Raw genomic sequence first — 26,797 nt, 5'->3', positions numbered from 1 at the left:
ATAGGCTGTCTATTGCAATGTCTGAAGAGCCTGAGGTTTCCTGTTGCTTTCTTCATACGAATGGTCACTATCCGGCCCATCCCCTCTCCCTCGCACACACACCCACAAAGCCGCAAATGATCTTTGCTTATTTGTTTTAGTGTAAAAAATGGTGAGTATATTATCATATAGTCAAGGATTTAAAATGCATTTGTCAGCGAAGCTAATTTTAAAACGTAAGTCAAAATGTTTCTTCTTGGCAACTTCATTTAAGACGTGGAAGCATATTGATTGTAAACTCGAAACCTGTACGTGGCGCGAAACAAAAATCCCTGTTATCAAACCAAAGGCTACTATACGCTAAGAAGCTTCCCTACGGCTTTCCTTATTGGAGGAAGTATAGCACTGTTTTTTCGGACCTGAGAGCAAGCTCACTGTGCGTGTTACAAGAGAATTATAGTACCGTGTGGAATACGAACCACTCCATAATTTGATTTTCTCGTGCACAAAGAAAGGCTAGAGGTGAAAGTTACGATATTTGCCAGAATGAAGTGTTCAGCCGTCGGCACACAGAACAAGATAGCAAGCTAGAACGAGTTAGCTAGCTGACGTGGCGCTCTATGAGTTTTGTGACATCACTTCCTACTATTTCCCCTTGAAGTACCATCTCGTCACGTGAAACTCAGAATAAGTTATGCGACATTTGGGCAATGTGCCACGTAAAGTAGAACGAACAATAAGCAAGAACTGTCCCTACGCCACGAGCAGAAAGCAAGACGCCATTCTGTATTCGTCGTACTCAGTACAAGTCCATATTTGGTGGGTTTCATGTTATATGTTACACAGTATGAATATATGCTGTTTCCAAGTATCTGCACAATGAATGTCTCGAGAAAGATTCGTTATTGATACGATTTGTTATAATAAAATAACGGGAAACGTCATATTGGTAGTTAAAGAACTTTTCTCGCTATATGCTATAACTCAAGTGTTATGAGAGTAAATTGTTTTAATGTAACGACCCACTGAAGGTTCATGGAAGCTGTAACCGTTGTAAATAACTATTTTACTGCAGTCGACACCTTTTTAACCCATTTTTAATCTATTTTAATCACGTTTAAATAACGCATCCGTCCTGGTTTGGAAATTTGCAAACCCTCGCTGGTTGTCTCAGGATATTTAAACTTTACTCACAAATCAAAACAGCGATAGTCAGGTATTTCCTCGGCAATTATGCTACGAAGTGCTCCCGACCAGTGAGTCACGTGGTGGGGGGATTCCCACGGGTGAAGCGACGTGCAGTGTGGAACACGGAGATGTGTTCGGGTAGCGGCGAAGTCGCCCTGAAAGAGCGCGGCCGCTGTCGCCGGACGAAAACGGCGAGCAACCTGACGAGATGAGGCGAGACGGCGTGTAATTGGATTCGGCGTCGCAATTTGCGTTGATTGCGCCTGGGACGGCGCCTTGCTGCGCACTTTGCGCTTGCTTAACGGGGTTCTTCGCGAAGCAGGGCGGACGCGCCCTGTGGCCCCGAGCGCAGGGCGACCAGCATCGTGTCTGCTGGGGCAGTGCGTGACGTGCCGGCCGATACCAGGCGTTGGCGAGTGTCGTCGGGCCGGCTCAGGTGACTGTTCCGCGGTCTCTACAGTCAGCGTCTTCAATACAGTTATATCTTCATGTCAGCGAAATACGCAGTTTTCTAGTTATCTTCCATGTTATAGTGACAGCACTGTAATTCTGTCAGAGACAGCAAAGGACTTGGAAGACCAGTTGAACGGAATGGAAAGTGTCTTGAAAGGAGGATATAAGATGAACATGAACAAAAGCAAAACGAGGATAATGGAATGTAGTCGAATTAAATCAGTTGATGCTGAGAGAATTAGATTAGGAAATGAGACGCTTGAAGTGGTAAAGGAGTTTGCTATTTGGGGAGCAAAATAACTGATGATGGTCGAAGTAGAGAGGATATAAAATGTAGACTGGCAATTGCAAGGAAAGCGTTTGTAAAGAAGAGAAATTTGTTACCATCGAGTATAGATTTAAGTATCAGGAAGTCGTTTCTGAAAGTATTTGTATGGAGTGTAGCCATGTATGGAACTGAAACATGGACGATAAATAGTTTGGACAAGAAGAGAATAGAAGCTTTCGAAATTTGGTGCTACAGAAGAATGCTGAAAATTAGATGGGTAGATCACTTAACTAATGAGGAGGTATTGAATAGAATTGGGGAGAAGAGGAGCTTGTGGCACAACTTGACTAGAAGAAGGGATCGGTTGGTAGGACATGTTCTGAGGCATCAAGGGATCACCAGCGTGGAGGGTAAAAATCGTAGAGGGAGACCAAGAGATGAATACACTAAGCAGATTCAGAGGGATGTAGGTTGCAGTAGGTACGGAGAGATGAAGAAGCTTGCAGAGGATAGAGTAGCACGGAGAGCTGCATCTAACCAGTCTCACGACTGAAGACCACAACAACAACAACCATTACAGTCTCGGAAAGTGATGGTTTTGTATCACTCCTCAAGAAACAACCAACCAACAGGATTATAAGTAGTAGTACGATTTTAAGCCTTTCGAAATTGAAGTAATTTCTACGTGCCATGTTGTTGTTTGTTGCCATCTTCAGACCAAAAACTTGTTTAGTGTAGGAATCTACTCAAGTCAATCCACCGCAAGCATCCATATCTCTGCATAACTGCTGCAACCTACTTCCATTTGAATCTGCTTGTTCATGCTTGCCCTCTCTACAGTTCTTAACCCCCCCCCCCCCCCCTTCGCTCTTGCTCTTCCATCCATACTGATGACTCAGTAAGTGTTCCATTAACCGATCCATTTTCTCATGAAAGTTGGGGAAAAAATAATTTTGCGCTGTTCACTTCAGTACTTCATTAGTTACTCGATTTACCCATGTAATCTTCAGCATACCTGCCTCCCGTGGCCCCATTCTCTCCCATGGATAATCGCAGAACTCTGACGCCATAAGTTTATGCGTTATTAAAATTTTGATATTCGTCCTGGCCATGTTTTTGTGAGAAGTTCCTCGGAAATTTATCTTGTTGGAATACTTTCCACCAATGACACTCGAAGTATCCCTTAGCTTCGGCAGAAACTGCACTGATGGAAATGAGTGTTACACGTTAACACCTTGAGCGAACACTACCAACTGATACTCCCGAATTTCCGCTAAGCCTGTGGGATATGCTGAGTAAAACGCAATCCTTATACGATCTTAGTTTCAGTAGAGAAAACTCATTCGCAAAGCTGAAGAACGGTGTAAGTGGATGGCGGCTATTGCATACGTCTAACGTCAATGGAACTTTTCATGCGAGGACCGCATCGCATCGCAACATGTTCAGAGGGCGGGCACGTCCGCTTTAAGAAAAGTTGAATCCTTGGTATGAAAGATGTAGGAGAATTATACCGACAGACTCCGCAGGCTATCGGCTGTAGAGCAATGACTGAGGAATTAATGTTGACGAGATAGATGCATCTGTTGAAATTCGGGAAGAGGTTACAGACAGACACCTGGAACAGTCAGGAACAGATTTCTGGAGGCTGGGTTGAAATCTCAAGTTGCCATGAGTCATTTATCGCTGACACTGCGTCACAGAAAAACGGATTGCTTGGTGTTGTACCAGAGGCAACTGGTAGGATACGATGGCTTTCAGCTTTGAGTCTCGTAACTATTTTGAAGAAGTGGGATTGACGTCAACATGTCCAGAGATGACCAGGAAAAAGGTCAAGGAAGCAGCGATGCTGGAGACCAATACCTCTGTAACTAATGGAGTCACAGTGTGAGAAGTCTTAATTTTGTAATAGTTAACGACTAGCTAGAAACAGGCAAGAATGGTAAATTTTGTTGTGAGACCCTTAATGACAAGGGTTCCAAATGGCATGTTGCAGTGTGCGAGAGACCACAATGCGGTTCACATCAAAAACTCTTTGAGGAATGTACAGATCTCAACTGTCCTGCCTGGTCTCTTGGTTTGTCACCCCTGCCTGGGAAGCTTTTATACCAGCCTGCAGCCAGCAGTGAACTGACACAGCATGTATTTTATTTCAGGCTTGGCAATAAATCTCAGAAGATGACATTTGGACACTGTTCACTTCCACGCCACAAATAATATAAGGGTGTAAGCGGGCCCGTGGGGGACCACACCTTATGCTGATGTTGATGATGGAAATAAGTTTTAAATGGAATCGAAAGTTTAATTATATAACTCCGCCAAAGCCGGTCCCAAGCCCGGTTGAAAAAGGAGATGGGGGAGGAGTAACACCTCGTTAAAAAACCTTGGTTCACCTGGCCCGGGTGATAGTACCTCGTGAGGGTCCCTAGCCAGGGAAACGGTGAAGACCTCAACGGCAGTGAAGGCGGCGATGAAGATCATCAGAACGGCGGAACTGGCGGAAGAGGCAGGCTTTTATATAAAAGCACCAGACTGTAGCGTCTGTTCCCACAGTGGGCGGCTGCAAAAGGCGTCTGTCCCACACGTTAGTGGCGGCCTCACTTATAATTCTAAGCTAAATGCTTGAATTTTTATCATCGAAAGGTTCAATTACCTTTCCCCAAACCAAACTTTAACCTAAGACATGATGGTAAATTTCAAAATGGAAATTACTCCAGGAAGTAACCAATCTTCCATCGCTATTCATCGCGGTGCAACTAGGCCTTTGGATTCTGGAGAGCTTAGAACATCATGTAAGGAAGAGTCGGAGCTTCCTAGTACTTCTTCAAAGATAAGACCTAAGAAAAAACATCTACTGGGGACTCTGAATATCAACACACTTATGAAAGTTGGAAAACTAAAACACCTAACGGACACTCTCAATCAACGCAACATACTTATATTAGCTCTTCAAGAAAGAAGGTATCTGGATGAAAATGCATTTGAATCAGGTGGATACAGGATCTACAAAGGAAAACCAGCCATTAAAAATTCCAATAATACGACTATATTAGGGACCGCACTTATGGTCAAACAGCAACTTACCGAATCAATAACTAATTTTAGCTCCCCATCAGAACGAATTTTATTTCTGACGTTCAAGTCAGGCAATAAACGCTACACTATTATAAATGCACATGCACCTATTAACCAACATAACAGAACAAATGTTGACAAAGTGGAAGATTTTTGGGAAAAGCTTGAACACGAAACATCCATATTACCAAAAGAACATATAAAAATTTTAGTGGAAGACTTTAATGCACAAGTTGGCAAAGAAATAAAATTTAAATCAGTAGTTGGAGATTATCCAGCACATGCAAGAACCAACAGAAATGGGGAAAGACTCATAGATTTTTGTAGACAGTATAATCTACAATTATTGTCGACATGTTTCAGGAAACTTGCAAGAAAGAAAAAAACGTGGGTATCACCTAATCCAAATCAAGGTGAATATCAGTTGGACCATGTGGCAATAACGACTCGCAACTACAAGGAAATCTTGGATGTCAGAGAGAGGAAGGACCTAAACATAGACTCAGATCATTATCTGACAGAAATAAAGACCATGTTCCAACCAAACAAACCTAAACCAAAACCAAGAAGATTTCCAAGAGTAAACACTAAATTTCTCCTGCAAATACAGGACAAATTCTGTCATATACTAAACACAAGAAAAATGGGTAATTGGGAAGAAATTAAAGAAACAATGATAGAGTCAGTTAAAGAAATGGGACAGCCACGAAGAATACCAAAACACAGATGGTGGAATGAGCTGTGTGATGAAGCAATTGACAATCGACTAAAGGCATGGAAAAAATGGAACAGTAATAAGAAACACGAATACTGGGAAGAGTTTAAAGAAGAAAGGAAAAAGACAGCAAAAATCATCAGATCAGTGAAAAGAAAATATGACAAAGACAGATTAGAAGAAATGGATTCTGATTTCAAAAGTAACAACACTAGAGACTTCTATAAGACTTTCAGAGAAGTTTTAACATGATTCCAGTCACCAAGTTTACATTTTAAAGATAAAAATGGAAAAATGGTTTTAAGCAATAAAGAGAACTGCCACATCTTAGCTGAATACTTTGAAAATCTATTAAATTGTGAGGAGCCTAATGACAGGTTACAATTTCAAAAACCACAACATGAAAATCCACCGTCGGGACCACCTACAGTAGAAGAAATAGAAAAGATTATCAAAGCATTGAAGAATAACAAAGCACCAGGTGAGGATGGGATAGTGGCAGAAATGTGGAAACTAGGGGGCTTATCCGCATTTCAGAAAATTCACAAAGTAATTAAAGACATTTGGACAAAAGGAATCATACCCAGTGACTGGAAACAAGCATTGATCCACCCTCTCCATAAAAAAGGAGATAAAACAGACACCAACAACTACAGGGGCATATCCTTGTTACAGTGACATACAAAATACTTTCTAAAGCACTTTTAAATAGAATAGAGGAACAAGCAGGACCTAATATAGATTATCAAGCAGGATTTAGAAAAGGTAGATCATGTGCAGAACAGATTCTTAATTTAAAAACAATTTTGAGAGTAAGAGCAATACAAAATAAAAATACAGTAGTTACTTTCGTAGACTTCAAGAAGGCCTACGACTCAGTTGACAGACAAACACTATTCCCGATACTTTATGAGTCAGGGATAGATGAAAAGACCAGAAGACTTGTTGAACAAACGCTCACAGATACAACATCAAGAATTAAGTTTCAAGGAGAAATTTCTGAACCATTCAAAATCAAAACAGGAGTTCGACAAGGTGACGGACTGTCCCCAATTCTCTTTAACTTGGTTTTAGTTAAAGTAGTAAAAACATGGGAAAACACATTAAAAAACAGAGGCACAAAGGGTATAAGCATGGGCCAAGGAAAGAACAAATTTGAAGTAAAATGTTTAGCCTTTGCGGATGATATGGCATTGATAAATGAAAACCGAACAGACGCAACAGTTATGCTTGATATGTTACACGAGATTGCTAAAAAGACTGGGCTAAAAATATCCTACGAAAAAACCGAGTATATAGAACACAAACATAATACAGAAAAGTTTATGAAAACAAAGTATGGAAAAATTAAAAGAGTTGATAGATTCAAATACCTGGGGGAGTGGATCCAAGCCAATGGACTAGATAACACAACAAATAAAGAAAGAATAAAAAAGTTGGAATTTGCATATAAATTAACACAAAACTACTACAATAAGAAATCAATATCCATACAAGCAAAGATTAAACATTATAATTCAGTTATTAGGACACAAGCAACATATGGATCAGAGTGCCTAACATTGAATAAGAAAGGCGAATTAAGAGAACTAGAAAAAAGAGAGTGAAAAATATTAAGAAAAATTCTAGGTCCTGAGAAAAACAAGGAAAATAGGTGGATTAAAAGGAAAAATGAAGACCTATACAAATATACAGAAAAGATCACAGATACAATGAGGAAGAGACGGCTAAAATTTTATGGACATTTAAAAAGAATGGAAGAAACACGGATTACAAAGAAAATTTTTAATTACGTTAGTAAGTTGAAAAACTCTGTAGGATGGATAGAAGCAGTAAAGAAAGACGCCAACAAAATAGGTGTTACAGAAGAAATAATACGTGACACGAATAACTTTAGGCTACTTATAGAAAACGCAAACTATGAAGAAGATGCGCCAAAACCTCGACCCAAGAGAGTGTGGACAGATGAGCAGAGACGAGCAGTTGGCGAGAAAATGAAGAAGTACTGGGAAGAACGGAAGAAAAAGAAACACCATAAGTCTTAAGTTGTATGCGGTCCATAGCTGGCCAAATTCATAATAAAAAAGTAAAAAAATACCCGTTACATGTTGAGCATAACCACAAAGCTCAATAAATATTTCGGATCTGTTCTTGATGCCTTCTTCTTCCACAGAATAGAGCCAAATCTTTTCAGACTGTCGTGTCTATTTCAGAACAATTCGTTAGGTGGTTCAGTCTTCTATCGTCCCTTCCTCATATGAATTTTTCGGCTACATTTAAATTCAACGTAAATGAGTGGTTCACAGTCCACTTAGAAGTTTCATCGATGTGAACACTGTTCTATAGTACTACACCTCACTGCTCGGTTGAGTACGAAATACCTAGAGAAGAAAATGTGACTTTGTGTAAAATAGCACTTTCTGCATTTTATGGTTGAGCGAGTTGGGACTGAGTTAACACTTCGACTCAAGTATCCGTTTTCCGATATCGGCATATCAGAGATTTAAAGGAGCGCAGGCAACTGTGCATGCGTATTGGAGTCTTGAAATCTCGTATGAATGTGGTATAAATATCTCATCTATAAGAATAAAAATCAAATCAGGTTGAACGATTTTGGGGAGAGATGGGGGAGGATTCTGAAGCCTTCTTGTGAAACTGCTTGCCGCAAACGCAGCCGTTCCAGTCTGAAGGCTACTGACATTTTTGAAGGAAAGTGTTCAGTTACGGAAGTCTCCATTTAATCCCAAAGGCGCTATCCTCCTGTTCTTTTGCTGCGCTGTTAGAACAGAGACACTAGCTCCGGTATTTATGTATGCAGTATTCAGACACAAGTTTGAAATTGTTCTGTGCTTATTGTGTTGATACACAGGACAAGTAATATTAAAAACGCGAAAGTGCCATCTCACCGAAAAGTACGTCATATCGATATTATATACGTACATATGATCTGAACACTTATAGGACTGCTAACAATAGTTCCTGTGATATGGAAACTTGTTACCTAACTGCACTTTTTATTCTGAATTAATTGCTATCCTGATGAAGTGTAATGGAAGCTGTAGCATCCACGTATATATTCTCCAGTGTATACAAATAGCTAGAATCAATGCTTTTTCTCTAGGACTGTTCTTATAGATGCTGTTGAAGCTGAGTCACAAGAAAGCAATATCTATGAATCTCAGACGAACAAGGGCCGTGTCTACTCGTCATCACCGATTTTGTCCAAATTCATGGTACATACAAGACTTCGCCAGAAATGAAAGAGTCAGAATTGGGAGCTCCAGATGGCCAAGCGTTAAAAAAAAAAAAATCAGCATTTTTGGCGCGGGTCCGGCGAGACATGAGCCACATATGTTAGTGCAGTTTGAGGCAGTGGTTAGTACCGCGTGAACAGCTCGAAAAGGTAAAGCGACGTTCGTCGGTTTCAGCCTCTATGTAAAAATTTCTTTTTCTTCTCAACTTTTACGTTACTTGTGTTGCATATAAGCAGAAATAATGCCTAGTATATTGTGTTTATTAATATTTTCATTAAAAAACATTAAAAAGAAAGGCAAATGAAAATTTGGGATTGCAAATAAATTACCAGGAAGGGACTTACACGAGAAGTTCGTATATAAAATGAGATTCTTTTATTATTTGAAGATAATTTACATGTGCTGGAGAAAAAAACGTACAAAAAGGGAAACTTATTGTTCACCTGCTGCTGGCGAGCGTTCCTCGAAGGTCAAAATGAAACTAACGGAAGTCCTTTACACTTGAATTACAATCCCTCCTCGGAAAGTTATTTACAGAGTCCTCGTGGACGCTGTAAGTGAAATCATTTCTTGGAAATTACTCGCAGTCGTAAACATTCTGTTGCTTTTTCTTTTCACGCCTTTTATAAAGATAATAAAAACTGTATATTCGTATTCAGGTTTATTTCGATTTATTTGCAGTGTAAGCAACAAACATGCACCCGTGGTCTAGGGGACAGCCAGCACAGTAGCTCAGCGTGTTCAGTCGGAGGGTTATCTGCCCTCTGTAATGAAAACTCTGAGTGAATGGATCAACGATGAACTTCAAGTAGCGTCATGGGACGTCCGTCCTGAACAAATACTACGATCAATAACGAACAAAATGAGATTTAAAAAGAAACGGGGTACCGTCTTCGATTAGTAACCAAAACGTCCTCGATCCCGGGTTCGAAACCCGCTACTGCTTAAATTTTGATTAATAATCAGCATTAGCGGCCGACGGCTTCCGGCATGAGAAGTCAACCTCACTCTGTCAACGGCCTTGTCAAAGACGGCGGAGGAACGGATAGAGGTTCAGGGCACTCTCTTGTCCTAGGGATGGGAAACTACCCCTAAAGGCGGAAGAATCACCAATGGTCAACGGCTTGAGGATACAGAAGGCAATGGAAACCACTGCATTAAAGACGCATAACGTCTTTCCACAGGACATGTGGCCCGTAATTGAAAAAGTTCAAAAATGGCTCTGAGCACTATGAGACTTAACAGCTGAGGTCATCTGTCCCCTAGAACTTAGAACTACTTAAACCTAACTAACCTAAGGACATCACATACATCCATGCCCGAGGCAGGATTCGAACCTGCGACCGTAGCGGTCGCGCGGCTCTAGACTGAAGCGCCTAGAACCACTCGGCCACACCGGACGGCAATTGAAAAGGTGTCATGATGATCTCTCCATTGGAAAAAAGATTCCGGAATAGCCTCTATTCGGATCTCCGAGAGGGGACTCCCAAGGGGGAGGAATGTCAGAAACTTGAACGTGGTAGGGAAGCTAGAAAATCTGAAAAGGGAAATGCAAAGGCTCAATCTAGATATAGTAGAGGTCAGTGAAGTGAAATTGATAGAAGGTAAGGATTTCTGGTCAGATGAGTATAGGGTAATATCAACAGCAGCTGAAAATGGTACAATGGTTACGAATACGAACCTAGGGTAGAGAGTGTGTTGCTGTGAACGGTTCTTTGATGGTGTTGTTCTAATCAGAACCGACAGCAAACCGCCAGCGACAGTCCCGGTATACATTCCGACGTCGAAAGCTGAATATGAAGAGATAGAGAAAGTATATGAGGCTACTGAAAGGGTAATACTGTACGTATATGAAAATCTAATAATCATGGGGGGCTGGATTGCAGTTGTGTGGGAAGGAGTAGAAGAAAAGGTTACAGGAGCATGTGGGCTTGGGGTAAGGAATGAGAGAGGAGAAAGACTAATTGAGTTCTGTAATAAATTTCAGCTAGTAATAGCGAATACTCTGTTCAAGAATCACAAGTGGATGAGGTATACTTGGAAAAGGCCTGGTGATAGGGGAAGATTTCAGTTAGATTACATCATGGTCAGGCAGAGATTCCGTAATCATATACTGGATTGTAAGGCGTACCCAAGAGCAGATACAGAGTCAGATCACAACATAGTAGTGATGAAGAGCAGGCTGAAGTTTAAGACATTAGTCAGAATCAATACGCAAAGATGTGGGATACGGAAGTACTAAGGAATGACGAGATACGCTTGAGGCCATAGATACAGCAATAAGGAATAGCTCAGTAGTCAGTACAATTGAAGAGGAATGGACATCCCTAAAAAGGGCTATAACAGAAATTGGGACAGAAAACATAGGTACAAAGAAGGTAACTGCGAAGAAACCATGGGTAATAGAAGAAATATTTCAGCTGATCGATGAAAGAAGGTAGTACAAAATTGTTCTGGAAACTTCAGGAATACAAGTAGCTGAGGAATGAAATAAATAGAAAATGCACGGAAGCTAAGACTAAATGGCTGCATAAAAATGCGAAGAAATAAAAAAAGAAATAATTGTCGGAAGGACTGAGTCGGCGTCAAAACAACCTTCGGTGAAATTAAAAGAAAGGATGACAGCATTAAGAGTGGAGTGGTAATTCCACTGCTAAATGCAGAGGAGAGAGGTGGAAAGAGTACATTTAAGGCCTCTATGAGGGCGAAGATTTGTCTGATGTGATACAAGAGATAGTGTCCAGTATTAGAATCAGAATTTAAGAGAGATTTGTAGGACTTAAGATCAAATAAGGAAAAAGGGATGGATATCATTCCAACAGAATTTCTAAAATCATTGGGGGAGTGGTTACAAAATGACTATTCACGTTGGTGTGTAGAATGTATGAGTCTGGTGACATATCATTTGACTTTCGGAAAAATATCACCCACACAATTCCGAAGACTGCGAGAGCTGACAAGTACGAGAATTATCGCACAATCAGCTTAACAGCTCATGCATCCTGACAAAAATAATATACAGAAGAATGAAAAAGAAAATGGAGGCTGTGATAGATGCCGATTAGTTTGTCTTTAAGAAAGACAATGGAAAGGGAAAGGCGCCAGAGAGGCAATTCTGACGTTGCGGTCGATAATGAAAGCAAGAGTAAAGAAAAATTAAGACACATTCATAAGATTTGTCGACCTGGAAAATGCGTTCGACAATGTAAAATGGTGCAAGATGTTCGAAATTCTGAGAAAAATAGGAGTAAGCTATAGGAAGAAAAAGGGTAATGTACAATATCTACAAGAGCCAAGAAGGAATAATAAGAGTGGACGATCAGGAACGAAGCGCTCGGATTAAAAAGCGTGTAAGAAAGGGATGTTGTCTTTCGCTCCTACTGTTCAATCCGTAAATCGAAGAAGAAATGATGGAAATAAAAGAAAGGTTCAGGAGTGGAATTAAAAACAACGTGAAAGGACATCAATGATACGATTAGCTGATGATATTGCTATCCTGAGTGAAAGTGAAGAAGAATTACATGATCTGCTGAATGTAATGAACAATCTAATGAGTGCAGAATAGAATTGAGAATAAATCGAAGGCCAGCCGGGGTGCCCGAGCGGTTCTAGGGGCTACAGTCTGGAACCGCGCGACCACTACGGTCGCAGGTTCGAATCCTGCCTCGGGCATGGATGTGTGTGACGTCCTTAGGTTAGTTAGGTTTAAGTAGGGGACTGATGACCTTAGAAGTTAAGTCCCATAGTGCTCAGAGCCATTTCAACCAATAAATCGAAGAAAGACGAAAGTAATGAGAAGTAACAGAAATGAGAACAGCGAAAAACTTACCATCAGGACTGATGGTCATGAAGTAGATGAAGTTGAGGAACTCTGCTACCTAGGCAGCAAAATAACCAATGACGGACGGAGCAAAGAAGACATCAAAGGCAGACTAGAAGTGGAAGAAAGGGCATTCCTGGTCAAGAGAAGTCAACTAGTATCAAAAATAGGTCTTAATTTGAAGAAGAAATTTCTGAGAATGTACGTTTGGAGCACAGTATTAAATGTTAGTGAAACGTGGACTGTGGGAAAACGGGAACAGAAGAAAATCGAAGAATTTGAGATATGGTGCTGCAGACGAATGTTGAATATTAGGTGGACTGATAAGGTAAGGAAAGAGGACGTTCTGTTTAGAATGAGAGGAGAAAGGAATATGTTAGAAACACTGGCAAGGAGAAGGGACAGGTTGATAGGGCATCTGTTAGGACAAGAAGGAATGACTTCCCCGGCACCAGAGGGAGCTGTAGAGGGCAAAAACTGTAGAGGAAGACAGATGTTGGAACACAGGACGTAGGTTGCAAGTGCTACTGTGAGATGAAGAGCTTGGCACAGGAGAAGTATTCGTGGCGGACTGTATCAAACCAGTCAGAAGACTGATGACTCAAAAAATTAACGCAAAAGTTGAAAATAAAACAGAGAAAAAAGTTTCCGAATAGGGACTCGAAATGACTACCTCGTATAACACGCCAACCGCAGCGTGGAAACTGCGCTAACATAAATGTCTCCTATCTCGCCCTACCCGAACCAAAAAGCTATTTTTTCTAAATGCTTAGTCATTTGGAGCTACCACTTCCGTCACTTTCATTTGTGGACAAGCCCTACATATAGCATAAATTTGGACAAAATCGTTGATGACGAGTAGATGCGGTTCCTTTGTAAGTGAAATTCGTGCGCATAGATCCGTTCTAAACTCTGGTTGATAAACTGCAAAGCGTCCCCCGTGCTGTACCTAATCCTAAAGCTAGGTAGTTTCTTTGCCGATTAAAATTTAATATTACAACTATGAAGTTGCTGATAATTTTGGAGAACACCTTATTCAGTGCGGATAATAGTTTGATGGCTTTACAGTTTGTCTATGTCTGTCTCATTTCTTGTAAGGTTAACAATTAGGGCGTTGTTTCAGTTTTCGGAACTGTTATACCGTAGAAATTTTGTAAACAGTTCTGCAAGTTCCTTTCGTATTACTTCCTTTACAGCGTTAACCATTTCTAGATGCAATAAAGCACTTAAAAAGTCTTAGAATGTTTTTAAAAATTTCTCTTTGCAATTACTTAATGTGCAGTCTATCATCTTAGGTTATGACACAAGTCTATCCGGCTTAATTCTCTTGTATTACTTTCTGTATTCTCATATTGCTTTCTCTTATTATCCGCTGGAGATATTTCTGAAATAGTTTGAATAGTTCAACATATTATATCAAGGCCCTCTTATAGTTTGTTGGAAACTTTGTTTACAAATCTTTAACATATTGCAGCGTGTCAGCAACTGTGAAATGTACAGCAAATAAACAATTTTTTCAGCCTTCAGTTGCAAGGTAATTTTACTCGTTTACCTAGGTTTCGATTCCAGTAATGGAATCTTCTTCAGAACAAAAAATGAAATTATTTTGTGAGCCAAACACCGGCGCAGCTCCGTCTACGTTCGCCCTAATGGTTTTAATTTTGACTGACATAATCTTATGATTATGCGTCTTTAATGTTTTAATTTTTAATCTGTGACATGGCCAGTGTTTGGCTCACAAAATAATTTCATTTTTTGTTCTGAAGAAGATTCCATTACTGGAATCGAAACCTAGGTAAACGAGTAAAATTACCTTGCAACTGAAGGCTGAAAAAATTGTTTATTTGCTGTGAAAACTTTGTCTTTAACGATTGCGTAGTTCCACTCGAGATTTCATTCTTTTTCATTTATTTTTCTGTCTTTGCACCTGCAGCATGTTTTACTGCTCGTCCTAATATCTTTCCTAAATAATTTCACCTTCCATCTAAGGCAGTGTAATTCATTTTTTTTTTCAATGTTGAACTTTTTGCGTACTTTAATGCTTCATATCTACCTATACCAGAAAGAATTCTCATAATCGCATTTGTAACATCCCGAGTATATTTAATTCTAGCATTTGTATCTATTTTGTGCACTACATATCTTCTAGGTAATCATCCAAACACATTTCATCTGAAATGCGATTACTCTTTAACGTCGAGAATTAGCGTTTGCTGTAGGGCGCCACTTTTCACTGTTTTATGCATTCTGCTTCAAAACACATGTAAAGTTGGTCTAGTTGCGCATTTGTAAAGTTCTAACCAATTTCATGGAGAAGATCATTGTTTAATGCATAAAGGGGTACAGACTCTGTAACGCCGTGTTGTGTATTAACGTGTCTTGTGAAAGTTTGCCTGTGTCCCAATTTCGGTCACAGTCAATGGTCGAATGTCAAATTTCAATTTACCACCTTTCGAGGCAGCTAGCTCTCTCAAATACAGCTTTACCCCCTGTGCTGTACATAAATTGCTCTATTGACTTGTACCAATCAATGTGCTCGCTGTGGGTTACCTGTCGTAGAGCAACACAAATAAAGACAATACTAATTTGAGTGATTCATATGTTCTCATAGTCTTAAACTGGAAAAAAGAAACGGATGTTACTGAGTACACAAACTTAAAATTAAGGGCTCTATACTCCCGTATTTTTACATCTTCAAAGACACCCACCGGTATCCCATCAAGACCAGTGTCAGGCTAGACATTTCATTGCGTTTTGAACAATTTCGCTGCAATGTTTCACACCGTGTCTGGCGGATTTGAAACAAAAAAGAATCTAGGTTGAAAGTGAATAGCATCCGGACAGAGAAAAATTGAAAATTAAATAGATAAACATTTATCGATTACAAGTATCGATTTCACAAAAAAAGCCACAACGATCATTAAATAATTACGTAAAAATTTTATTAGTTAGGTAGCCGCCTATCTTTAGAAACAACATCATGAAAGATCTCCATCTAAGGCAAAATATTATGCATCATATACACGAGTTGATTTGTCTACATACAATAACTAAAGACAGTGGAACCTTGGATATTGTGCTAATATCGTTAAACATTCAGCGCGTACTTATTACATAATCGCTATGGGCTAAAGTAGTGCAATGTGTGGCTGAATTGAATGTGCATATATAGAACTAACATTATGTGGAACTAATCTTATGGTATTTTTGTGGTTTACTTACACTCTTTATCTCAGCAGGCCATCATAATCATTTTCCAGTACGTACCTGCAACAGAAGAAAGAAAAACACTTCAGAAAACTGTCTATATTTGTGTAAGCATTTATAGTGAAAATATGTTGATTTACACCACCAGTGATGCTGATATTGTTTTGGTTCTCAGCCTGAAGACTGATGTGCTGCCGCTCTCCATGCTAATCTCTGCTGTGCAAGCCTCTACATTTCCGCTTAATTACTGCAACCTACATCCACTTGAACCTGTCTGCTGTATTCAAGCCTTGGTCGCCTCCAAAATTTCGCCCTCCCCCTCCATCCTCAATACACTTCATTCCAGTACCAAATGGACAGGATGCATCCTATAAACTGATTTCTTCTTTTATTCAAGTTGTTTCATACATTTCCTTCCTTCTCATTTTATTTCAGTATCTCCTCGTTTCTTATTCCGTCTGTCCACCTAATCTTCAGCAAACTTCTATAGTACCACATTTCAAAAGTTTCTATTTTCTTCTTGTCTGAACTCCTTATCACCACCGTTTAACTTCCCTTCAGAAAATAGTTCCTAACAGAATTGATTTTCCTGCTACTGCCAATGGGAAATTTATATCCTCCCGTTCAACTGTTTTTCAAAGTTCAAATGACAATACTAATGTTTCTATTTATTCTTCCTGAATCGTTACCCTCTTTCCAAATGTTTCCTTCGTTTCCTTCACAAGTTTCTCAATATACACAGCAAACAACATTGGGGATGGGCTACAATCCTGTCTCACTCCTTTCTCAACCTTTGCTTCCCTTTCATGCCTTTCGACTCTTGTAACTGCTATCTGGTTTCGGTGCAAGCTGTGTATAACTTTTTACTACCGTGTTCTACTTCTGCTGTCTCCAAAATTTCCAGCAGTTTAATCCAGTCAAAAGATTTCCTTAAAACTATAAATGCTATAAAGGTAGGTTTACCTCTTATCCACCTGTCTCGTAGAATAACTCAATATTGGCACACGTGTTCCTACCATTATCCGAAACCCAAACTGAGCTTCTACGACGTTTGCCTTCTGTCGGTTCTTTCATTCTTCAGCAAATAATTCGTGTCAATATTTTGCATCTACACATTAAACTGACAATTCGGCTGTATTCACACCTGGCAGCACCTGACTTCTTTGAAAACGGAATATTACATTCTTCCTAAAGTCTGCGCGTATTGCGCCTGATCTCATATGTCTTACACACCAGGAGTAATAATTTTGTCGTGGCTGGCTCCTCGAACGGCCTCAGTAACTCTGAGGGAAGGTCATCTACTCCAGGAGCCTTGTTTCCACTTAGGTCTTTCAGTGATCTATCAAACTTCTGTGAGGTGACAAAAGTCATGAGATAGCGATATGCAGATATATAGATGAAGATAGTATCGCATACACAAGGTATGAAAGGGCAGTGCATTGGCTGAGCTGACATTTGTACTCAGGTGATTCTTGTTGAAAGGTTGCTGACGTGATTATGGCCGCGTGATGGGAAGTAACAAACTTTGCACGCGGAATGGTAGTTGGAATTAGACGCATGAGATGTTCCATTTCGGAAATCGTTGGGGAGTTCAATATTCCGAGATCCACAGTGTCGAGAGTGTGCCGAGAATACCAAATTTCAGGCATAACCTCTCACTACGGAGAACGTAGTGGCAGATAGCCTTCTCTTAACGATCGAGAACAGCAGCATTTGCATAGAGTTGTCAGTTCTAACAAGCAAGCAGCACTGCGTGAAATAGCCACATAAATCAATGCGGGACACACGACGAACGTACCCGTTAGGACAGTCCGACTAATTGTGGCGTTAAGGGCGTATGGCAGCACACAACAGGCGCGAGTGCCTTTGTTAACAGCACAACGTCGCATTCAGCGCGTACCCTGGGCTCGTGATAAACTCTGTTGGACCCTACACGACTAGAGAACTGTGGCCTAATCGGATGAGTCCCGATTTCAGTTGGTAAGAGCTGATGGTAGGGTTAGAGTGTGGCACAGACCCCACGAAGCCGTGGAACCCAAGTTATCAACAAGGCACTGTGTAAGCTGGTTGTGACTCCATAATGGTGTGGGCTATATTTACGTGGGCTATGTTTAATGGATCGTCTGATCCAACAGAATCGATCATTGACTAGAAATGGTTATGTTCGCCTACCTGGAGATCATTTTCAGACATTCATGGACTTCATGTTCCCAAACAACGATGGAATTTTAATGGATGACAATGCACCATGCCACTGGGCCACAGTTGTTCGCGGTTGGTTTGAAGAACATTCTGGACAATTCGAGCCAATGATTTGGCTACCCATACCGCCCAACGTGATTCCCATCGAACATTTATGGGACATAATCGAAAGGTCGGAGTTCTTGTATAAAATTCTGCACCGGCAACACTTTCGCAATTATGGGCAGCTATAGAGGCAGCATTGCTCAATATTTCTGCAGGGGCTGTCAACGACTTATTGAGTCCATGCCATGTCAAATTGCTGCACTACGCCGGGAAAAAGGAGGTCTGTCACTATATTAGGATGTATCCCATGTTGCTTGTCACCTCAGGGTATTCTCGCAGTATCATATCTCTCATCTCGTCTTCATCTACTTCCTCTTCTCGTGAAGAGAAGAGTGAAGCACAATGGCACAAAACCAGTTATGCAAAACCAGTTATGCAGTAAATATTTTCAATTTCATTTGTAGATTTTGATGATGTAACCTCTAGCTACAGACGCATGTTGAAAATTATGGGGACTGATAAGATAAGAAATGAGGACGTTCTGCGCAGTCAGAGAGGAAAGGAATATGTGGAAAAAACTGACATGGAGAAGAGACAGGATGATAGGACATTTTTTGAGACATCGGGGAATGACTTCCATGGTACTAGAAGGAGCTGCAGAGGGCAAAAACTGTGGAGGAAGACAGAGATCGGAATACATCCAGCAAATAACTGAGGACGTAGGCTGCAAGTGCTACTCTAAGGAGAAGAGGTTGACACAGGAGAGGGATTCGTGGCGGGCTACATCAAACCAGTCAGAAGTCTGATGACTCAAAAAACTACTTGTCGCAGGATCACCTACGGAAATTTTGTTGTGACTTGTACTTCCTTTAAATGATCGAGTTTTTTTCTCACTTCCGGTAGGATCAACAACGATGGAGTCGATGCCACTCCGAACACCTCATTAAATCTCACTAAATCATTCATTCGGCAGTAGCGGCGAGCTGTGTGTACAAAGGGCAAGGGACGTAATCAACGCGAGTTTATGACTCGCGATTACTAGGAATTCCTCATTCCTGGGGAACAACTATGAGCCTCGGTTCCTAGCACTAAGGATGTTCAGCTAGTTACTCCGACCTTTCGGCGTAGGAAGCCACGTTAATTGCCTCAGTGTAGCGCGCGTGCCGTCCAGATTATCTAAGAACATCACAGTCGGTATTTCTACACCTCGTGTGTCTAGAAGCCATCTGTCTCTCTGAAAACAAAACCCGATAACACGAAGGATGTCACGCGACTAGTTAGCAGACTAGAGTCGCGTTCGTTACTGGAATTAACCAGATAAGTGGTCCCACCAACCAAGAACAGTCATGCACTCCTACCCGCTGTATCAAGAAAGAGCTACACAATGTGTCAACCCTTCCAGTGTCTGGGCCTAGTGAAATTTGCCGTGTTGAGTCACATTTAGCCGTAGGCCCCTTTCCTGGTGATGTCCTTCCGCCATTTCCTTTGTTTCAGCTTTGCAACCATACACCATCTGACCAAAAGTATCAGGACAAGACTGCGTAATAGTGACTTCGAACCAGGACTAGTCATTGGATGTCAACTGAGTAACAAATCCATCAGGGACATTTCTAACCTTTTAATGATGCCCAAGTCGACTGTCGGTGATATGAAGAAAGAACCACATCTGAACCAAGCCCAGGCAGCCGTCATATACTGACGGACAAGGACCGTCGAGCATTGCGGAGGGTGGTTGTAAAAATTCACGTGAAATCAGCGGAAACAATCACTCGTGAGTTTCATAGTGGTACGAGCAGTCCAGCTAGCACAAATATAGTGTGTGGGAGTTAAAAACAAGGGGTTACAATGACCGAACCGTTCTTCATAAGCAACAAATGTCTGTAGTCAGCGCTAACCTGTGCTTGAGGTGGTGTAAACAGTGACACCACTGGACACTAGAAGACTGGAAGCGAATTATTTGGAGTGATGAATCATGCTATACCCGTGGCAATCCGACACATGGGATTGGGTTTGGTTAAAGCCTGGAAAACTTTACATGCCATATTGTGTAGTGTCAACAGTGAAGTACGGTTGGCGTTGGTTGTCGTGGTTAGGTTGTGGTCCTCTTATTGATATTAAGAAACCGCTGAATGCGGAAGGATATGAACACAATTTACAGCATTTTTCAAATTGTTCAAATGGCTCTGAGCACTATGCGACTTAACGTCTGAGGTCATCAGTCGCCTAGAACTTGGAACTAATTAAACCTAACTAACCTAAGGACATCACACACATCCATGCCCGAGGCAGGATTCGAACCTGCGACCGTAGCGGTCGCTCGGCTCCAGACTGTAGCGCCTAGAACCGCACGACCACTCCAACCGGCTTACAGCATTGTGTACTGCGTCCAATAGAGGAACAATTCGAAAACGATGACTATAATAGCATGACAATGCAACCTGTCATAAAGGAGTATCAGTGAGGCAATGGTTTGTGGACAATAATACTCCGACTTGACCGCGATGGAACACGTTTAGGATGAAACAGAACGTCAAATTCGCTCCGGTTCTCAGCGTCCAACACCACTACCTTCTCTGGTTTCAGCTCTTGAGGAAGAATGGGCTGCCATTCTTGCACAGACATTGAGATACCTCACTGAAACTGTCCCCAGCAGATTTCAAGATATCATAAAAGCATAGGGAGGACACACCCCATATTAATGTTCACTGATAGGTATCCGGGTACTTTTGATCAGGTAGGGTATTTTGTACGGTACCGTAAAGCTTGGGTGTCCCGTAGGTTTCTAGCCTAGTCATCGGAGGAACAGCGTCAGATCGCTGGCTGGGACCATTTATGGCAAGGACTAAGCCGGTATGTGAACGCCTTCCATCCTATAACTTTCATTGTTGATTAATGAAAATATATTTTGAAAATGATGTCGATTCTGTTTCTCTTGCGATGTCTTCTCTAACGTCGCAAATGTGATAATATTAATTGAAAACATTCTGTTATGTATTGCTCGTAAATTGTTAGGTAACAGTACATATGCTTACGTCGTAAAATGTGTCTGGATGGGAATGCCTGAATACACTGTGTCAAAGCCGAATGAAAAAATAAACATAACTGTTAGCGAAAAATAAACATAGCTGTTGGTGCACTATGTACGTAGTCAGTCCTTGGGCCAAATGATGCATTCTGCCATACAGCGAAGCATGCTTATCCCTTGAGGGCTCATGAGGTGCAACTCTGCAGTGCTGCCTTAGAAAAAGGCCGTCGTGTGGCTGCGAGGGAGCTGCTGCCCTGACTTTGCGCCGCGCCTTTGCTTTGTGGTGAGGCTTTGCGCAGATGGGCGCGCTCCGGTTTCCCGCCGGTGTAACCCAGTATGCGTTTCTTGTGCGCGCGAATGTGACGTCGCCGTGAAAGAGGATACCCTTTCTGCTGACGTGATCGATACCACGCACGCACGTGTTGAATCAATTTTCGTCTGAGGCAGCACTCGAGCGAGAAGTGAGGCTCGCGGCGCCGTGTGTAATGCAGGCGAAATCCCTAACGGCGATCGTATCCCTTTCAGCAGGGGACCGCATCACTCACTGTCGACGTCTGCGTCAGTCCTTCAGTTCACCGCCCGTAAGACACCGCACGGCGTACACCGCGACTTCGAGTGAGAGAGCTGATGTGGTAATTTCGCCGAAACTGCTTCGAGCTCGATGTCCATCGTTAGTGGTTCACACTACAATCATGATCAATTCAATGAGGTACCTACCTACTGTTGTGAAGCACTCTCTTTCGCAATGGTAACGATGATATCGCGCGCAGCAGGAACTACACAAAGCACTGATGACCTATCATGGTCCACGAACCCACAACCACTGCCCACGATACAAGGAGAGATTTCGGATCTGCGTCCATGGTACGCACATTTTAGATTGCGTCGTGGATGTGCTCTCATTGATTGGGGTAAGATGTTGGGGTTGCGGTGGGGGGGGGGGATGGGGGGGCAGTAGTGACTCTCTCTCTCTCTCTCTCTCTCTCTCTCTCTCTCTCTCCGTCTCCTTCTCTCTCTTCTTGTTCTGCAGCTACATATATACTCCGCAAGCTGCCGTACATACCAGCACTAGTCATGTCCTTTCCTGTTCCACTCGCAAATAGGACGAGGAAAAAAAGACTGCCTAAAAACCACCGTACGACCACTAATTTTTCGCACCTTATCTTCGTGGCACTTATGCGAAATGTACGTTTGCACCAGCAGAATCGTTCAGCAGTCTGCCTCAAACGCTGGTTTTCCAAATTCCCGCATAAGTGCCTCGCAGAAAGAGCGTCGTCTTCACGAAACATCTCTGTAATACCTGCACGATAATGGAACCTACCGGTACCAAATATAGCTGCACGTCTGTGAATTACTTCCATGTCTTCCGACCTGGTGAGGATCTCAAACAGTCGAGTTGTGCTCAAGAAAGGGTCACACAAGCGTTCTATACGTCGCCTCCTTTATGAATGAGTTATACTTTCCCAAAATTCTCCCAACAAAACGAGGTCGAAGATTCACTTTCCCTACTACCAACATGGCGTGCTGATTCCATTTCATATCGCTGCGCGACGAGACGCCTAGATATTTAATCGATGTTTCTGTGTGAAGCACCATACTACTAAAGGCGTATTCTAACTCATCCGCGTTAACTTACATTTTTCTACATTTAGAGCAAGGTGCCGTTCATCACACCAACTAGAAATTCTGTCTAAGTCATCTTGTATACTGTTACAGTAATCAACGACGACACCTTACCGTGCACCACAGCGTCATCGGCAAGGTCGCCTATGGAATTTCGTGGCGGAATATACGGAAATATGTCAACAACTCGCCTAGACGATGTTCTCATACCAGTGAGAACACGTCGTCTCATGTAGTTTCGGGTTGTACGTCGCTACCATCGGCGTGATCCAACGCATATCGTGACTTAGAGGGTCCAGACGATCTTTTGCTATTCTTCGAGCTTCGAGTGAAGCTGTTTCTGTGCGCTTGTTAATCCCTGTTGTTTGAGTTTTGCGATGATCTGTGTTACATAACGAGGAGGTGCTAAGAGCGATTGGCGACTACCCATGGCATTTGACCCTAGAATCTACCGGTTTCTCTGAACCGGAATACTCATGGTACACTCTTGACACGATGTTACTGTAGTCTTTAGTGCGACGTCTGGGTTGATGCAACCACCCACGCTAGTCTATCCTATGCAAGCCTCTTCAACTCTGCATAACTACTGCAACCTACATCCATCTGAACCTGATTACAGTATTCGAGCCCTGCCTTGCTCTACCTCTACAATTCCTCCCCTCCCCCCCTCCTCCCCCACCACCACCACTCTTTTTCCCCTTCGCTTCGCTCCATTGCCCTGTTAACGATTCCTTCTGCCTCAAGATATGCACAGATTCCTTCCCTCAGTCAAGTTGTACCATAAATTATTTTTTCTTATTATGGTCCAGCAGCTTCTCATTAGTTATTCGCTCTTGCCATTCCATCTTTATCACTCTTCTGTTACACCACATTTAGAAAGTTTCTATTCTTTTCTTGTGTGAACTGTTCATCGGCAAGTTCCAGTTCCGCAAAAAGCTACAAAAAATGTTTCAAATTTATCTGAGCACTATGGGACTTAACATCTGAGGTATCAGTCCCCTAGAACTTAGAACTACTTAAACCGAACTAACCTAAGGACATCAAACACATCCATGCCCGAGGCAGGATTTGAACCTGCTACCGTAGCAGTCGCGCGGGTCCAGAATGACGCTCCTAGAACCACTCGGACACACCGGCCGGCGCAAAAAGCTACGCTCAATACAAATACATTCAGAAAGAACCTCCTAACACTTAAAGTTATATTCACTACTACCAAATTTCTTTATTTCGAATAGCATGTGTCCCAGTTGCCAGTCAGCGTTTCACATCGTCTGTACTTCTGCTATCATAAGTTATTTCGCTTCCCAAGCAACGAAATTCATCTACTACTTGGGCGTGTGAAAAGTAATGCTTCCGAATATTTTTATGTGAAAACTCTGAAAGTTATTTTAAATAAAACAGATGATCTTAACATTCTTCATCTTTATTCTCCATGTCTAAATATTTGCAGCCCTCTGCCGCTTGAGGGCTCCGAATTGTAGCGTGTAACATGGCGCTGTGTAATGTAACTTTGTCGGTGCGTGAGACACAGAGTGCTGTAATTGAGCTTCGGATTCGATGAGTTCGTCCACACGTGAAGCACCCTCTCCTTCTGAATGACAGTACCAGACCATTTACGAGCGCTGCGACATCTACAAAAATCCGATTCTTTGGGTTCTTTGTCATCGATTATCCTCCATACAGTCCCGACTTGGCCCCATCCAATTTTCGTATCTTTTGAGAACTTAAGCAACATAAAAAATGGTTCAAATGCCTCTAAGCACTATGGGACTTAACATCTGCAGTCCCCTAAAATTTTAACTACTTAAACGTAACTAACCTAAGGGCATCACACACAACCATGTCCGAGGCAGGATTCAAACCTGCGACCGCAGCAGCCGCGTGGTTGCAGACTGAATCGCCTAGAACCGCTCGGCCACAGCGGCCGACTAAGCAACATCTTCGAAGACTTCATTTTGATAGGGATGAAGCAGTGCAAACAGGAGTGAGGTTGTGGCTCCGTCAATGAAGTCAATCATTCTATAGTGACGATCTAAACAAACAGGCCTCTCGTTGGGAGAAATATGTTCGTCGCCTGCGTGACAACGTTGAGAAATAAATACAAAACATTATGACCACTATCCACCGCGACGTTGGATGCCGCCTGGTGGTGTTGCGGGTGCATGACATGGTAACAAGTGTGTGTAAGCGGAGCAGACGAGGACGGAGGATCACCCTAGCAAAGATATGGGCTGTAAATGGGGAAATCCATTGAGATAAGTGACATAGACAAAGGGCAGATTATTATTATGGAGAGCCTGCGGTCAAGTATCTCCAAAACGGCGAAGCTGGTCGAATGCTCACCGCTCTTGTCGTGAGCATCTACTGAAAGAGGTAGAAGGGTAGTGAAACTGCCACTGGGCGCTAAATGGTTGGACGTCCACGACTCTACGCAGAACGTGGGGTTCGGAGGCTTGTCTGCTTTCTAAACTAAGGCATCTCAGTCGAAAGAGCACAATGCCGGTGCCCGAGCTAGTGTTTCGGAGCACACCGTTCATCCTACACTGTTGAACATGGAATTCCGCAGCACACCAGCCTTGCATATTACGAGGTGCATTCAAGTTCTAAGGCCTCCGATTTTTTCTTCTCCGGACTGGAAAGAGATAGAAACATGCGCATTGTTTTAAAATGAGGCCGCTTTCATTGTCAATACGTCCCAGAGATGGCAGCACCGTACGGCAGATGGAATTTTACCGCCAGCGGCGAGAATGAGAACTGTTTTAAATACTTAAAAAGGCGACGTTTTCCTTTCTTGAACAGCGTGCAATCATTCGCTTTCTGAATTTGCGTGGTGTGAAACCAATTGAAATTCATCGGCAGTTGAAGGAGACATCTGGTGATGGAGTTATGGATGTGTCGAAAGTGCGTTCGTGGGTGCGACAGTTTAATGAAGGCAGAACATCGCGTGACAACAAACCGAAACAGCCTTGGGCTCGCACAAGCCGGTCTGACGACATGATCGAGAAAGTGGAGAGAATTGTTTTGGGGGATCGTCGAATGACTGTTGAACAGATCGCCTCCAGAGTTGGCATTTCTGTGGGTTCTGTGCACACAATCCTGCATGACGACCTGAAAACGCGAAAAGTGTCATCCAGGTGGGTGCCACGAATGCTAACGGGCGACCACACGGCTGCCCGTTTGGCATTTTGCCGAGCAATGTTGATGCGCAACGACAGCACGAATGGGACTTCCTTTTCGTCGGTTGTGACAATTGATGAGAAGTGGATGCCATTTTTCAATCCAGAAACAAAGCGCCAGTCAGCTCAATGAAAGCACACAGATTCACCGCCACCAAAAAAATTTCGGGTAACCGCCAGTGCTGAAAAAATGATGGGGTCCATGTTCTGGGACAGCGAGGGCGTAATCCTTACCCATTGCGTTCCAAAGGGCACTACGGTAACAGGTGCATCCTACGAAAATGTTTTGGAGAACAAATTCCTTCCTGCACTGCAACAAAAACGTCCTGGAAGGGCTGCGCGTGTGCTGTTTCACCAAGACAACGCACCTGCACATCGAGCTAACGTTACGCAACAGTTTCTTCGTGATAACAACTTTGAAGTGATTCCTCATGCTCCCTACTCCCACGCCCGGGTTCCCGGGTTCGATTCCCGGCGGGGTCAGGGATTTTCTCTGCCTCGTGATGGCTGGGTGTTGCGTGCTGTCCTTAGGTTAGTTAGGTTTAAGTAGTTCTAAGTTCTAGGGGACTGATGACCATAGATGTTAAGTCCCATAGTGCTCAGAGCCATTTGAACCATTTGAGCTCCCTACTCACCTGACCTGACTCCTAGTGACTTTTGGCTTTTTCCAACAATGAAAGACACTCTCCGTGGCCGCACATTCACCAGCCGTGCTGCTGTTGCATCAGCGATTTTCCAGTGGTCAAAACAGACTCCTAAAGAAGTCTTCG

This window comes from Schistocerca cancellata, chromosome 2 (assembly GCF_023864275.1).
Source record: "Schistocerca cancellata isolate TAMUIC-IGC-003103 chromosome 2, iqSchCanc2.1, whole genome shotgun sequence".
Classification (NCBI taxonomy): domain Eukaryota; kingdom Metazoa; phylum Arthropoda; class Insecta; order Orthoptera; family Acrididae; genus Schistocerca; species Schistocerca cancellata.
Note: the sequence above shows the minus strand (reverse complement) of the source record.